Source organism: Furipterus horrens, unplaced genomic scaffold (genome assembly GCF_987537825.1).
Source record: "Furipterus horrens unplaced genomic scaffold, mFurHor1.1.pri manual_scaffold_13, whole genome shotgun sequence".
Taxonomy (NCBI): Eukaryota; Metazoa; Chordata; class Mammalia; order Chiroptera; family Furipteridae; genus Furipterus; species Furipterus horrens.
Genome location: NW_028327183.1, coordinates 43343868 through 43350493, shown reverse-complemented (window position 1 = coordinate 43350493; position 6626 = coordinate 43343868).

The following is a 6626-nucleotide window of genomic DNA, read 5'->3' as shown; positions in this document are numbered from 1 at the left end:
CACCGCCCTGGGCCTGACGTGGACATCTTGGTGCCGGAGGGATGCTGTCAGCCTTCCAGCTTCCACGCCAAGGAGCGAAAGAATTACAAAAAGAGAAAATTTTAATAATTAAATCTCTCTATTTTCAAATTTGTATTTTTTCAACTCTGAATTTGAAATATAAACTCCAGTTCCACACATGTTTGTATTATGTTCCGTGCATTCACCGTAGTTCAGTAAAGATGCAATTTGATGAGATCTCTGGCCGTCGACTTTTCTTATACCTGGCTAGTTCACTCATTTATGTGGCCCGCCTGGCTCCTGGAGGCATTTGAGTTTCCGATCCCTGCCCGTGAACAGTCGAGTTGAGGGAGGGAGGCTGGGGACTTGGAACAGCTCCCTAGGCGTTTCTCACACAAATGAACCACTAAGGAGGAGAGGCAGGTGGTGGTCAAAGGGAGAGCGGGGAAGGCACCCCAGGCAGCATGTGTAGCAGGGGCTTCCGAAAACTCAGATGGCTTCATGGAGCAGGCAGGTGATGGAAATGTGTGAAGCGGACGGGTGTAAGACAGCAGGGCATGATGGGGACTGTGGCGAACTTGGAGAGTGCTTGCCCCGCCTAAAGGCATTCAAATTAAAGACAAAACACACTGTGAGGACCAAACAAAAATCCACTGGTGGGTCTGCTGAGGCCGCTGGGCTGCCATGTTGCGACCTCTGGAAAAGGAGAAGACGGGAGGACAAGGACAGAGCCCCGAGAAAGACCCACATGTGAGTGTTGGGCAGGGAGCCAGAAGACAGGAGGACCGGGCAGGTGTGTTCTGGAAGCTTTTTGAGGAGAGGATTGAGCGACTGTGTCCAAAGCTGTCGCGAGGGCAAGAAGACGAGTGGAGAGCGGCCTGTGCTATTTCCCCCAGGGTGGGAATGACCCACAGAGAAACAGGTTTGTCCAGGACAAATGGGTGGGAAAATCAATGTTTCTAGCTGCTGGTTTGGCCATCTCTGGCCAGTGAGGCCCTCTTGACCTCAACGCCTCGTTAGGTGCTTATTCACAGGGCGAGGCAGGAAAAGCCCAGGGTTTCTGGGATGTCCCAAGAGTGAGGAAAGATCTAGACACAGAACGCATCTCCCCACCTCGCAGTCCAGGTCGAGGCGACAGGCCGAAGCACTCAGTGTGCTCCTTAGACCCAGCCGTCGCCAACACAGCACGTCCTTGGGGAAGGTTTTCCCTGAGCGCCGGGTACTGTCACAGCAGTGCGAACCCCGGAGCGGCCGGGCTTCAGGGCCAGCTCCAGCACTGCCCAGCTCTGTGGCTGTGGGCAGGCGGGTCCCTGTGCGTACCTGAACCTCAGTGTCCCCACATGTCAAGAAGTGACTTCCCCGTAGGCTCGGGCACCTGCTAGGCCCAGCACAGCCCTGCCCTGCAGAGAGCCACCATTAGCCCCGGCTGCCGTCCCTGGGCCAGCGCACACCCTTAGAAGGTGGGCGTGGCGGCACAACGCCAAAGGCACCAGGGGTCCCTGAAGGTTGTAAGTGGGTGACGACTGGTAGGAAATCTTCCATTTTTGGCCAGTTTGCTTTCAGACCATGCATCGGAGCTGGAGCGAGGCCGGAAGATGCATGAGGTTTCTCCCAAAGGAGCGGGTCTGGCAAAAGTGGTGGTACATAAATTGAAAGAAAAAAAGGCAAAAATGCTAGAACACCAACACATGAATAGTTGCAAGCCTGTCTTGGGTGAGAGAAAGTGCCCACCGACTGCCCCTTTTAAGAAAAATTACGAGAAAAGTGACACCTAAAAAGATATTTGTCTCAAGGTACAAAGAACTCACTGTTACAGGTTTTCCCACCATCTCTTTTTTAATTAAAAAAAAAAAATCTATTAGAGTGACACGTGTTTACAGATGAGAAAGCCCTGAAGTGTGGAGAATAAAAAGTGAAGGACCCTTTAGCGCCCCCCGCCCCCATCCCCACCCTCACCCCAAACACACACTGAGCAACCACCCTCCTCCCCAGGGGCAGCTACATCAGCTTGGTGTTTGAATTTACATGCGTGTGGTTGTAGACAAATTTATAGTTTCTTTTTTTTTAATTTAATGAAATATATTTGATAGAACAAATACTAGTTCTATTAGTTCCTTAAATATTTAACGTCAGTGGGGCTGGTGTCTGTATGACGTTTTCATTTGCTGCTCTTTTCCCACCTGCGTCCTGGCACCCCTCCTGACGTGCGGCTGTCCTAGTTTTAAATGGTCGCTGTCCATCGCCCGTGAAATGGACACGTTCCAGTTCCACAGGCCGCCCCATGCGCGGGGGCTTATCAGTGTGTCACACACCCCACCGCTCAGGCTGGAAACAGCAGGCGTTGGGCGTCCCGCCGTTGCTGCTGCTTCGGTCCCGAACGTCTGCACAGCTTCTCCTGGGCGCCTCGGGGTCAAGGTCCCCCAAGGTTGTAGTCATCGCTCAGCCGGGGGACCCGTCCAGCCCACTCACCAGCTTGTAGGCGGGATTCACGCCCTCCCCCGGGCCTGGACATGGCATCGTGCCTCCCTCCCTTTCTCACCGCGTAGCTTCCCTGGAAGGGAGAGAGGGGCCCCCGAGATGGAAGGCGCAGGCTTTTCACGACCTGGCCTTGGAGGTGCCGCGCCAGCGCCGTCGCTGGGGCGGTGTTCTGTGCGTTACCAGTCATAGGTCTCAGGGGGGCGTCCCAGGGGACTGGGACCCTGGGGCCATCTTGGAGGCTGCTCGCGAATGCGTGGGCATTTGGTGAGCTGTGTGCTTGCTCACTCTTTACTAAAACTGCTGCGGAGGGTGTATGTATGTGAAGTGTTCTCACTTGGGCAGGAACTCCTGTGTGACACATTCCTGGCAGCGGATTTTCAGGACTGAAGGGTATGCCCATTTTATTTTTGTTTACTCGACTTTAAAAATTGCATTTATTCTTTGCATATTTCAGACCTTCGTATGGTTCACACTTTAAGTTTTCAAAAGCAACCCAACGCAGAGTCCCAGCTCCGTCTGCAAACGACCAATTTCTTAACATGCATCTTCTGAGATACGTATGCGCAGGTTAAAGCAGATAGTGAAAAATATGCATTTTGTGGTGCTCCTCTCTAGTGGTAGCCTATTTAATTTTTGTAAAAAGCTGTACTGAGGTATGACTGATACTGAAAACTGCGTATATCAACATGTACAGTTTGATGAGCTTAGACATACACAGACACCCATGAGCGCATCACTCCAGTCAATGCAGTAGTAGGCTTATCCATTGCCTCCAAAAGCTTCCCGGGGTCCCGTGGGCTTTTTTGTCTGAGTGTGTGTGTTACGAACACTTAACTGGACGTTGTCCTCTTAAATGTAAGTGCAGAGAAGAGTATTGCTAACTATAGGCACTCTGCTGTTGAGCGATCTCTAGAACTTACTCAGCCTTCTTTATTCCATGGATTACTTTTTTCATCTGACAGCCTAGCTTCCCGTTTATACCAGGCAGAAAGCCCTCTGTGCTTTTTCGTGGCTGCATCATATTCCCTTGTGTGAATGCCCCTCTTTTTTTTAACCAATCCCGTCCTGTTGGCCATGTAGGATGTTTTGAATCTTTTGGGGCTCCAAGATTTTAAATTGTGACAACTGCTGAATTGCTCCCTCCAGAGAACACCTGGCACACTAACAGTTGTACCAGCTTACTTCTCACCAGTTCTCAGAAGGAAGAGGCTGGTGGCAGTCGGTCACCTCAGTGCACCTTGCCTCTGAAGGTGGGGAGGGAGGCCCCTGGGCATGGGGGGGGGTTATGCAAACTGGGGGCCTTTGGGACAGTGTATGCTGGAAGGCAGTTGGGAGAGGTGCTGTAGTGACAAGGACAGGAGGGTTCCAGCTCTGAGCTAATGGCTGTGAGCGGGCTTCTGACAGGAGGTGAGGTGTTCACAAGTGGGGGTGAGGACTTCTGCTGAGATTATAAACCAGTCTTTAGATCACCGCCTTGGCCTTTGCTCTGCCGTGACCTCAGACTCTCCTGATCCATGGTCTCCCTGTCCGTAGGATGGGGATAAGAAGATTGTCAGCCTCATATCCTGGGGTGTGAGGGGTCAGGGAGTTCTTATGGACATGAAGTGCCTGGCGGCGTGTTTAAGAAATAATAACTATTACTACTTTTCCAAGGACGATACTTTTAAGATTAAGTGATATAGGCTGGCTTCCACTCCTAACGACCAGTCTGACCCCTTCCAGTGTGTACGGCTGAGGGTAACCAGGCTGTTGCCCTTGGGAACCTTGAGTAGGGTGAGGGGGTGGAACCCATCTCTAGGGAGGTAATGAAGGAGCTTTCCGGAACAACAGGAAACCGCAGCAGGGACCCAAGTGGCCTGGGAGGTCACGCTTGCAGTTCCTTTGTCTGGAAGGTCCTGGCTGGTGGAGGGCGGGCTTATGACAGTGGGGTTGTGGGCGTGGCTTCGGCCCCGCGGAAGGAGGAGGTGGCCGCTTCGCTCACCTTGCCGCTCAGTTCCCACCTGCAAGGCTCAGTTCTCTAACGAGGAGACCTGGAAGGAGCCTTGTGAGAATTAAATGCGAACTCACATCCTGACCGCTGTGGCTCAGTGGTTTGAGTGGCGGCCTGCGCACCAAAGGGTCGTGGGTTTGATTCCCGGTCACACATGCGCCAGGTCCCAGGCTGGGGGTGCAAGGGAGGCAACCGATAGTTTCTCTTGCACATAGATGTTTTTCTGCCTCCCTCCTCCTCTTTCTAAAGATAAATAACATCTTTAAAATAAAGAAGTAAATGAGAACTCACAGTTTCATGCTTCATATATAGTACAGGGTAAACTAGACAGGTCATTCTTTGATAGGTACAGCTAGAGGGGAGGGCACACCGGGAAGAGGGGACAGTGTGGGCAAGGCCTGGGGGCTACAGACTAGCGGGCACATTGTGGTCAGTAGCTAAATTCTATCAAGCGGCCTGAGTATGTGGTCATGTCATGATGTTAGCAGATCCGTAAGTCTCGGTGAAGGATTGTGTCCCTTGTCCCCACACCCAACATGACAGTCTGATGTGTCAGGCGGGCTGTGCTTCCATCCTGCAATGAGCCCGTCCATTTGGATGTCCTTGGTCTCCACTACTGGGAAGGAGTGCACACCAGCTCCTAGCTGCCTGGGATGAGGACCGGAAGTGACTCTGTGGCATAAGACTCATGCTTGTGCTCCCATAGTGAGAAGTCCATTGTCCCTGCTTGGTATGGGGAAAGCAGGGACAGTGGTCTCCTGGTGCGTGAACACGTCCCGGCCCCTCTGTAGCGGCGTGGAGGCTGTTCCAGGGCAGGTATGCACTTAGGTTAGATGAGACCTCGAGAGCCCCGTGCTGGGCTCTTGGGACAGAGCCGCGAGTGGGCGGGACATGGCCTGGCCCCTGTGAAGCTCCCAGCCAACGTGGAAGATACCTAACTCCGAACCAGGATGGGAAAGTTGAAGAAAGTGTATATATATAGCACTTGGAGAGGATGCATCAGACTTATTTTTATTATTTATTTTTTAATTAAAAAATATTTATTTTTAGAGAGGGGAAGGGAGAGAGAAAGAAAGAAAGGGAGAGAAACATCAATGTGTGGTTGCTTCTTGCACACCCCCAACTGGGGACCTAGCCCGCAACCCAGGCATGTACCTGGCCAGGAATCGAACTGGTGACCCTTTGGTTCACAGGCCGGCACTCAATCCACTGAGCCACACCAGCTAGGGCCAGACTCTTGTTTTTAGACATTACTTTGTAACAGTAAAAAATGAAATCCATGACAGAGATGGCCTTATTCCCGTTTTGTTCATGTTGTCCTAGGTCCTTGTCTGCGTCATATGCACATCCAACCTGTATGTACTCCCAGGTTGCCCTTTGAGTGAAGGTGAAGTCAGTAAGACTGGTAGTTGACTGTCTCAGCGGGATTGTTTGAGGACATGTCTGTATCAGGATAGGCTGGGCTACATCCCAGTAACAACCCCCAGATTGCAGTGGCTCGAAGTAGCAAAGGTGGGTTTTCTCACTCATGCTAGGTGGTGCTCTCATGCTGAAAGACCTCAAATATCGCCACGTAGCATGGGAAAGGCATGCTACTCGACTAATTAAATGCTCCAGACTGAATTCACATGGCACTTTAGCTCAGATCTCACTGGCCAGAATTAATTACCTGACCCTACTCAACCATAATGGCATCAGGATGTGGAATCCCCTGTCGCTGGGCAAGTAGGGAGTGAGAAATATGTGGTAGATGGTGCTAGTGACCATCTAAACACTAACTTGTTATTTTTTAAAGATTTTATTTATCTTTATTTTTATTTTTTCAAAAATCTTCTTTGAACCTGAATTAAGTTGTGTTTTTAAAAAGATTTTATTTATTTATTTTTAGGTAGAGAGGGAGAGATTAAGACAGGGAGAGAAACATCAATAGGTGGCTGACTCTCTTGCGCCCCCAAGTGGGGACCTGGCCCACAACCCAGGCATGTGCCCTGCCTGGCAATTGAACTGGTGACCCTTTGGTTTGCAGGCTGGAGCTCAATCCACTGAGCCACACCAGCCAGGGCTAAGTGGTTTTATTTTGACTAAGAATATCAAGACCTTTTCATTAAGTATTTGTTTCCCAGTTATCATACGACATATTCTTGTATAAACTGTACCC